Consider the following 9,784-nt stretch of genomic DNA (forward strand, 5'->3'; position numbering starts at 1 on the left):
CAGAATTTAGCAACAACACATGCATACCACACCTAATTTCCGTCTACCAAAAATTTGAGGATTTTTCTTAAAAGACATAAGTAGAAAATACACACCTCACACATATATGAATGCCTTTAGTACTAAAGTAGATCTTGCTCCCTAAATAGAAACTGGACCTCGGTCGGGTGGATGTTTTGGCCGGTTTTGTATGCATTCACCAGATTTAGCGTCTATGGAGCTCCAATGGCTGATGGCCTCACTATCATACCACTTGCCCCGACCCTGGGTCATCGCCTATATAAATGTAATGCAATGCAAGTATCTCGATCAACACTAGTGTTGGTGGTCCAACTATCAAAGAGAAATCGACAACAAGATGGATGCCAAGCGCAAGGCCGAGTCGCTGCTCGTCATCACCCTTGTGGTGGCGGAGGCCACATCACCTTTGTTGGTGGCCTCGGGGCATGAGAAGGCTACTCCCACTTGCCTCACCGAGTACTCCAAGCTCTGTGGCAAGGGCGAAAAAAGGACGCCACGTGCACCGCCATGGTCGACAAGGCATGCAGCACTGAGGCAACTAGTGTCACCTTCATCGAGCGCTTGTTCACAGAGCTCGCCAAGGTCGGGGAAAAGAAGGAAGAAGTCTTTAATCTAGAAACTTCTGGAGGACAGGATGCCCTGAAAGAATCCGTCGACAAGCATGGTGGCTGCCCTGGCGACAAGACTGTCAAGGACTATTCTACCCAATGTGGCGCCGACTGCGACAAGGCATGCATTGATCCTACTTGCACCGACCACTGCTACGTCGACTGCCCATACATGGCTGCAAGATTTTCCTACATCATGGCCACCCCCGCCAATAATAAAGCCATAGAGAAAGACATGGATTTCTTCAAGCATTGCGCAAAGGGAAAGGATAGCTCAGATAACAAGTGTCGCGATACATGCAAGCTGATTTCTTCTACCCCTACACCCGCCCCGGCCAAAGCCGCTTGAAAATGCATCTATTTATTCCTTCTTTTGGCGAATTGAAAATGCTTCTATTCTATCATGGTAATTTATTCATGTTCGGCATGTATTCATCTTTTTGTTTTGTTTTTGCTATTCTAAATCAATAAATAAAAGGACGGTACTCGGAATATTTTTCTCTATAAGTCTCAAATGTCATGTTTGAATGGCACTAGAACATCGCCCTCGCATAATAAAATTAGAGGATTTGTAAATTCCCATTACCCTATATATATAGGGTAATGTCTTACACAGTTTATATTTGGTAAAATGGTGATGAGATAAATCCAAATAATGTGTTGGCAACCCAGTGCACTAGTTCACTCAATCAAGCTCAAATTACAACCTTAGGTGGTTGGATCAAGGAACTAGAGAATTTGGGGATCCTAGGGAAGGAACTAGAGGAGGAGGAATAAGAATTGTAGCCAGTCGGACAAGTCAACCAAGAAGAGGAAGACGCCTTCAAGTGTTGTTGTATATCGCTCAATGCGAGTGCTAACGCCAGATCGACCATTAATGGTATTAGGGTATCGTCATAGCTATCAATTAATCATCTGGCACACGATCACATACTCTTTTTTCACACCTATTTCTTCTTAGTCTAGTTTTTACCTACTTTTTCTATCAAAGTCGGTTTTTAAGTCAAAAATGTCGTGGAATTCAAATAAATGTTTTTGGATCCAAATAAATAGTTATGAATTCAAAAAAAGTTAATGAATTCAAAAATGTTGGTGAATTCATGAAAATGTTCACCCGTTCGAAATAAGAACATTAACTCACAAATTATTTTTGAAAATTGCAAACAATATTTATTAAATGTTCATTTTCTTGTAATTTCTTAACGTTATTCAATTTTTTTGAAACATGTGTGCTTGTTGGAAAAGGACAAAAACAATGCTTCCAAGGGAAGCAATGTTTTGTTTTTGCAAGAAACACAACTATTTTTTAAAAGGAAAAAATAGTGCTTGCACAAGAAACACTATTTGCCTCTTGTGGAAACACTTAATTCTTTTGTTTCTTCAAAAATTGAAAAAACATGCTTCCATGAAAAGCACAATTTTATTTCTCGCGGAAGCACATATTTGCATGCACGAGAATCACAACTCGGTATAAAATATGTGATTATCGAAAAGAGAAAAAAAATTGGAGCGAATATCGTACGAAAATGTTTACAAAATTTGAAAAACACAATCGTGCGTTTCGCTAAATTTGAAACTGCTCTTGAACCATAAGGAAATAGAAAGTGTGTTCTACATTAAAAAGTTGCGCCTCGATGATATCTTTCCAGCACTGTATCATTTGCTTCATTCTGGCACAGCGGTCTAGAAAAAACACAAAAATACGCTCGCTGCCAGTCGTTGGGTGCCCAACATTTTTGAAAGTGCACTTAACCCGTTAGGAATCTCGAAAAGTGTTCAACATGGCGAAGTTGCGCATTTTCTATAGCTATCCAACGATGTAATGAACCAATATGCATGTTACTATTTGTATTGAAAATGAAATTCATTTATGAAACAATCGTAAAATTATCTCTGATGAAGAATTACTTATTCTCCACTCTCGATGATGAATAGTATTGCTATATATATTTGACCTACAAGAGTTGGTTATGTAGTTATATCTACTTTTTAAATAGTACTATTATCGAACTTCTTTGATTTAGAGTTAATTTAGTTTATTGGCTGGCTGTATAGTTTATTGCCCATATCTATTATTTTATTTATAAAGTGATTTCTAAATATCTGCAAATCTTGAAGGCAACTGATAACCTTTTCCTCCTTATCTTTAGTCTTTAGAGTCATGCCATAAGAGTAATACATATCATACTTTTATATCGCTATATTGCTTGCAACATATAAAATGACGCTTTTCTACTTTAGAGCTCTTTGATTGCATCCCCTTTTACTTATAAGTTTCTGGAGCGTGCTCAGCTATGCTAAATCGTCATATTTTTTGGTGTGCAACCATGTTTTCATCAATAAGTTCGAGGGCGAGGATATATGCATCTGGATTCTCGTGGATATCCTTGAACTTCTTATGAATGTACCTAAGGAAAGGTCATTACTTCGAAGGCATCATTGGTTTTCCCTAAACCATATCGTTCTCCTCAAATGCGATGACGAGTGACTTACCTATGTCTGACATATGTATTATTAAATTCAAAGTGCCGAGGAGTCGTTTAGATTTTCTTATTACTCCCTCCATCCCAAAATTCTTGTTTTAGGTTTGTCTAGAAAATTCATATCTAGACAAATCTAAGAAAAGAATTTTGGGACGAAGGGAGTACTTACCACGGGATGCATATGAGGAGATGTTGTGTTCTTAAAACTGAGTCACTAATCAGATGTGTCATAATAATATATTTCACGGCGGCCGTGGAGGTAATTTTCAATTCTCAACATTATTATTCTACAAACCAAGGTTATGAAACAACATAGAAAACTTAATACATTAGTGTTTAGCTGGATATAATCCTAAGAAAGGACAATTTTGCACTGGAAACAACTTGATAAGTATGAGGTTTTTTGGCACAACCATTGAACAATAGACTCACAAATTTATATTTCCAATAGCTTCTGTTTTTAGATTCAGGTTACATGCATGACATGTTTTAGAGTAGGATCTTCTTTCCATTCTACTTGAACTATTTTTTTCTATGTTGACATGTGAGAGGTGAGTTGATTTTAGTTTATGTGTATGCTTTCTAATTTTGTCACACGCTTAGGGTTTACATTACCGACACTAGATAAGTAGCTAACACATATTCCTTATTTTGGGTGTTTTAGGTCCCAACCCACGCCAATAGGAGGAATGTTGTGGCGACCGTTTTTTCGAAAATAATTTCTAGAAAACAGGTCTTTGTGTTAACCATCTCCAAGACTACAGATAGTTGGTAGACACTCACTTGATACATAATATCCAAGCAAAATACAAAATCTGGTTTACAAGACCATAAAGGTCTACTAGTTTGGACAAAAGTCTAAGGTTGACTGTGGAAGCGACTCGAGGAATCTCCAGTGTCCATGGGACTCCATTACCAGAGGAACAACTGACCTGAATAAATTCCTACCTCACAAGGCTGCTATGCTGGACTCCTAGGTTCCGGGGTCGACAACATCATGCTCCTCTCCATGCAATCTGGCCAAGACAATAGCCAGGGACAAGCCAATGAGTACTTTGAATGTACTCGCAAACATCAAGAAAACTGATAAATTAAAGCAGGTGAGATGCATGCATAGTCCACTAAAATAACTCTATCATGCCATAAGAATTTATTCACGGATGCATTCGTGCATATAAACTTCCTCCACCAATGTTATATAAACAAGCAAGGAAGGATAACATTGAAAAATTATCGCATGTGTGTCGCAGTCGGGCGTCAGAGCGACTACGCCTAAAGGATTCACATGCAAGTAATAACAGTTGCGAGAGTCGGGCGTCTCAGCGACGCCATAGAAAGTGCTTTTATGAAAGAAATAATAGTTGTCACACTCGGGCGTCTGAGCAACACCACAGAAAGGGCTTATAAGAAATAATACGAGCATGCCACCGTCGAGCGTCTAAGCGACACCATAGAAAGGGCTTATAAGAAATAATAACGAGCATGCCACTATCGGGCGTCTAAGCGACACCACAAAAAGAGCTTATAAGAAATAATAATAAATATTGAATATCCAGGAGGTAGAACCTTCCCACGGATATTCAACCAAGAAAATCATAGGGATTAGTCCACAATAAAAACAATAGTTATGATCATCCACCATATTTCGTGATTTGTCTCACGATGTCATTAACTTCCTTCGAAGATCGACACTCGAACCGACACTTGACTAGTCAACCAGTCGTCCTTGACCGTGGACCCGACTACTCGAATAGTTTTGACTCTGCAGAGGGTGTACTCTTTACCCACATCCCACGGGTTTCAAGAGTCACTCGGACTAATCCTACGCACGGTATTTTAGAAGTAAACACTCATAACTAGTACAAACCCATTTTTCTCCCACGAATACCGATATCACTCGAACTACGCTGCGAGAGAAAACCATAAGACGGGGGAGGCTCCAACCTCGACTAGCATGGGATCAAATTTATACCGCGCGCTAAAAGGGAATGGCCATTCCCTCTCGGTCCCAGACCGGAGACACCCATACCCCCTGACTGGATGACTGGATTTAGTCCAGGGCCATGGATACCTTCATCTCGTCCTCTCTACTTGGTGTCTACCTGGTAATAGATTTACGACCTACTAGACCGTATTCCCTTTCGAGAAGACCCGCGGTAGCACGAAAGTTAAGGTGACACATAGGCAAGACTCGAACTACAGTCGACTTAGGAGGTTTAATATTTTCCTGCAAGGGTTAGTACCACACAATCTTGCTAAAGGTATTATTTGAGGGTTACTGCCATCAAACACCAACAAGCTATCACTGACCACTCTCTTCCCACGAGATGTCAGCCCATGGTCTTATTTCCACCACGACACACCTTACTCCGAGGTTGTCCAGACCAACATAGCATACGAGGTATGAGGCAGTACCCACTCACCACTCGCCATCCACAAACTTAGCAACAAAAAATATCCATCACATGTTGTCATGCAAGGTATGATTTCATGCGATATTTTTATCAACATAAACTAAAATCATGCAATAGATGTACCACAAAAAACATCACACAACTTTATGTAAATAAGAGTTCAAGATGCTTGCCTTTGGAGTTGAGGAGTGTGATGTGCACAACAAATTCTTGAAGTGAGTCCCCTCTCCGCAAATCCTATTTTGACAAATATCTAAATTAACACACAAATTTAAAACAGCACATAAAAGTTGTTTGAAGTTTTTTGAAATAAATTTGTAAATAAACTAGAGGAGATTTTCGAGAGGTAGGAAAAAGAATCAGTTATTTTGGAGTTTTCTTTAAAAAGTTAGAGCCATTTAAAGATCCTGGTCAAATCTATTTTTGAAGGAAAGGAATAGAAAACACTTTGGACCAAATACGCTTTCCAGAGAGGCAGACGTACCAAGGGAAAATGCTTCGGCCAAAATACGCGTTACCGAGAAGAAAGCGCACCAGGGGAGACTATGCCACTCGGAGGCAACGGATGGCTCACCGACAGGCGGGGCCATGATGACGAGTTGATGGATATACTTCTCGCCCCTCGTTGGTTACCCCAAGTGGAAGGTGGAGATGTATTCAGCAACAGATTTCCCTTACACGGGGACTATAAGGTTTATCGAACCAGGAGGACTCCGAGGATCAAAAAGTAGGTGTCCGTTGCTCTAGCGCTAGCAGAAGACGTGGACCCGCACACACAACAAATAACTTTGCTCCCAACGAGTACAGAGAGGTTATCAATCTCTCCGGCCTTGTAGTTTGCAAACGATCAAAACATAAGCGGGAATAGTGATAGTGATTGCAACGAAAAAGTAAATGAAAGAAGTAAATGGTGGAGGTGTAAGCACTGGTGGTGATATGGACCTGAGTCACATGATGTTCACTAGTGACGTCTGATACGTCTCCAACGTATCTATAATTTTTGATGGTTTCAGGCTATTATCTTGTCACACTTTGGATGTTTTGTATGCCTTTTATATCTTTTTTGAGACTAACTTATTAACTCAGTGCCAAGTGCCAGTTCCTGTTTTTTTCCATGTTTTTGACCCCTTTCAGAGGAGGATTTTAAACGGAGTCCAAATGGAACGAAACTGCCAAAAAGATTTTTTCCAAAACAGAAGAAGATCGGGAAGCCTGAGAATCAGGGCAGGGGGCCAGCAGGGACCCCACAAGCCCCCTAGCCGCGGCCAGGGCAGCCCGCGCCTCCCAGGCTTGTGGGCTCCCTGGGCCACCTCTGCCCTAGGTCTTTCGCTTATAAATTCCCTAAAATCCCAGAAAAAATCAGGACATCATCCAAAGTACTTTTCCGCCGCCGCAAGCTTCTATCTCCGCAAGATCCCATCTGGGCACGTTCTGGTGCCCTGCCGGAGGGGGATTCGGATACGGAGGGTTTCTTCATCAACACCATGACCTCTCCGATGATGCGTGAGTAGTTCACCATAGACCTACGGGTCCATAGCTAGTAGCTAGATGGCTTCTTCTCTCTCTTGGATCTTCAATACAAAGTTCTCCATGATCTTCATGGAGATCTATCCGATGTAATCTTCTTTTGTGGTGTGTTTGTCGAGATCCGATGAATTGTGGATTTATTATCACATTATCTACGAATCTTATTTGAGTTTCTTCTGATCTCTCTTATGCATGATTTCATATCCTTGTAATTCTCTTTGAGTTGTGGGTTTCGTTCGGCTAGCTAGTTCTATGATGCGTTACTCTGTTCGTCATGAACTCAATACACTAGATGCATGCTGGATAGCGGTCGATGTGTGGAGTAATAGTAGTAGATACGGAAAGAATCGGTCTACTTGTCTCGGACGTGATGCCTATATGTATGTTCATTGCCTTAGATATCGTCATGACTTTGCGTGGTTCTAGCAATTGCTCGACAGTAATTTGTTCACCCACCGTAATATTTGCTATTTTGAGAGAAGCCTCTAGTGAACACTATGGCCCCCGGGTCTACTCCACACCATATTTTCAGACTTACGCTTTTTCTTCGTTGCACTTTCCGCCTTCAGATCTCACTTTGCAATCAATATTGAAGGGATTGACAACCCCTTTATAGCGTTGGGTGCAAGCTCTTTTGTGTTTGCGCAAGTACTCTGGACTTGACGAGATTCTCCTACTGAATTGATACCTTGGTTCTCAAACTAAGGGAAATATTTACTGCTCCTGTGCTGCATCGCCCTTTCCTCCTCAAGGGAAAAACGAACGCAAGCTCAAGAGACGTCAGAACATTTCTGTCGGTGTAGCAGAAGAATTTCTGCCGCCGTTGCCGGGGAGGATCAAGTCAAGAACTCATCCAAGTAAGTGTTGCAAACTCATCTCTTGCATTTACTTTTTTGCCTCTCGTTTTCCTCTCCCCCACTTCAGAAAAACAAAAATTTACAAAAAAATCTTTGCCTTTTTCGTTTGCCCTTTTCTCTCGCTTGCTTTCTGTTCGTGTGTGTGGGATAGTCTACCTGTCGACTTGCCTAGATCCACCACTTCGAATGATACTCTCGAGAGCGAAGTTCTCAATTTCAAACAAATTGAGGAAGAAAACTTAAAGGACGCTTGGTATAGTATTTGCAATGCTCAGAGTAGATCTACTCATAAGCAATCCACTACCGTCCTGATTCGCAGTTTTTATGAGGGTGTTTCTCCTTGGAACATATATATTCTTGACACCATCGTAGGTGGACATTTCTTGGGTAGCCATATCGTTGATTCTTACGGAGCTGTAATAAATTTGGTAGCCTCACCCCCACTCATGGTTAATGGAACTACCATAACTCTGGAACATGTGATGCGTAGGCTGGACGTCATTGAAAATAAAGTTGCTACGATCAAACTCATTGAGAATTTGGGTAAAAAGATCCACAATCAAATAACTCAGTATAGATCCAAGGTGAGAATGGTTTTGAAAAATTTAAAGGAGAAGGAACCCACAGTTAATGAAAAACTAGGTCATGATTCCGCTAGGATTGGCAAACTAGAGGACGTTATAACCAACTTGGGTTCCACTTTTGCCGCTGTGCAGAATACTCGAAACTTTGCCCACAATAAGGTCACCAAGTTTGTTTTTGTTCCCAAAAATAGTGGTGAATCATCTGGAAAGTAAGATGAAAACCTTAACATGATAAGTGATCACGCTATTTATGGTTTGAGCACCAAAGCCGACGATACGTGATTCTATCGCCTTATGCCTAGCTAAGGGCGTTAAACAATAGAGCTTGTTGGGAGGCAAACCAATGAATTTATTTCTTTTTCTTTCTATTTTTTTGCGTCCACACCATCATAAATCTGTTATGATTGTGTTTTTTGTGTTTCTTTTTGTGTTTGAGCCAAGCAAAACCTTTCTGACTAGTCTTCGTGATGGTTGTTTGATCCTGCTCGAAAAAGACAGAAACTTTTCGCTCACTAGATGATTTTTAATTTTTATTCAGGAAGAGCTTTTGAGTTGATTCTTTTGCTTCTGGTTGATATGCCTTTTGCCCAGGCAGTCGTAATGTTTCATAATTTTTTAGGTACCACAATTATACAAAGTATACATATTGCTACAAACTGGTCTGTTTTGACAGATTCTTTTTTTGTTGAGTTGGTTGCTTGTTTTGATGAAACTATGGATAGTATTGGTGGGTACTAGCCATGGAAAAGTGAGAATACATTAGCCTAACACCAATATAAATAGAAACCAAGATTGCTACAGTACCTAAAGTGGTGGTAGTTTGTTTTCTTGTGCTAATGTTATCACGAGTTTGTGTTTAAGTTTTGTGTTGTGAAGTTTTCAAGTTTTGGGTGATGTTCTCATGGACAAAGAGATAAGGAGTGGAAAGAGCTCAAACTTGGGGATGCCCAAGGAATCCCAAGCCAAATTCAAGGACACCAAAAAGCCTAAGCTTGGGGATGCCCCGGGAAGGCATCCCCTCTTTCGTCTTCAATCCATCGGTAACGTTACTTGGAGCTATATTTTTATTCACCACGTGATATGTGTTTTGCTTGGAGCGTCTTGTATCTTAGGAGTTTTTTTCTTTTTGTTGTGTCACAATTATCCTTGTTGCACACCTTTAGAGAGAGACATGCACTCATCATGATTTTGCTAGAATGCTCATAGTGCTTCACTTATATCTTTTGAGCTAGATAATTTTGCTCTTTGTGCTTCACTTAGATCTTTTAGAGCACGGCGGTGCGTGACTTG

General features: G+C 40.5%; 1 pseudogene; it reads left to right on the forward strand.

Moving 5' to 3' along the window:
- The first annotated feature begins 358 nt into the window (after nt 1–358).
- On the forward strand, nt 359–978 carry LOC123439516 (annotated as a pseudogene).
- Nucleotides 979–9,784: the final 8,806 nt, after the last annotated feature.

Source organism: Hordeum vulgare, chromosome 3H (genome assembly GCF_904849725.1).
Source record: "Hordeum vulgare subsp. vulgare chromosome 3H, MorexV3_pseudomolecules_assembly, whole genome shotgun sequence".
NCBI lineage: Eukaryota > Viridiplantae > Streptophyta > Magnoliopsida > Poales > Poaceae > Hordeum > Hordeum vulgare.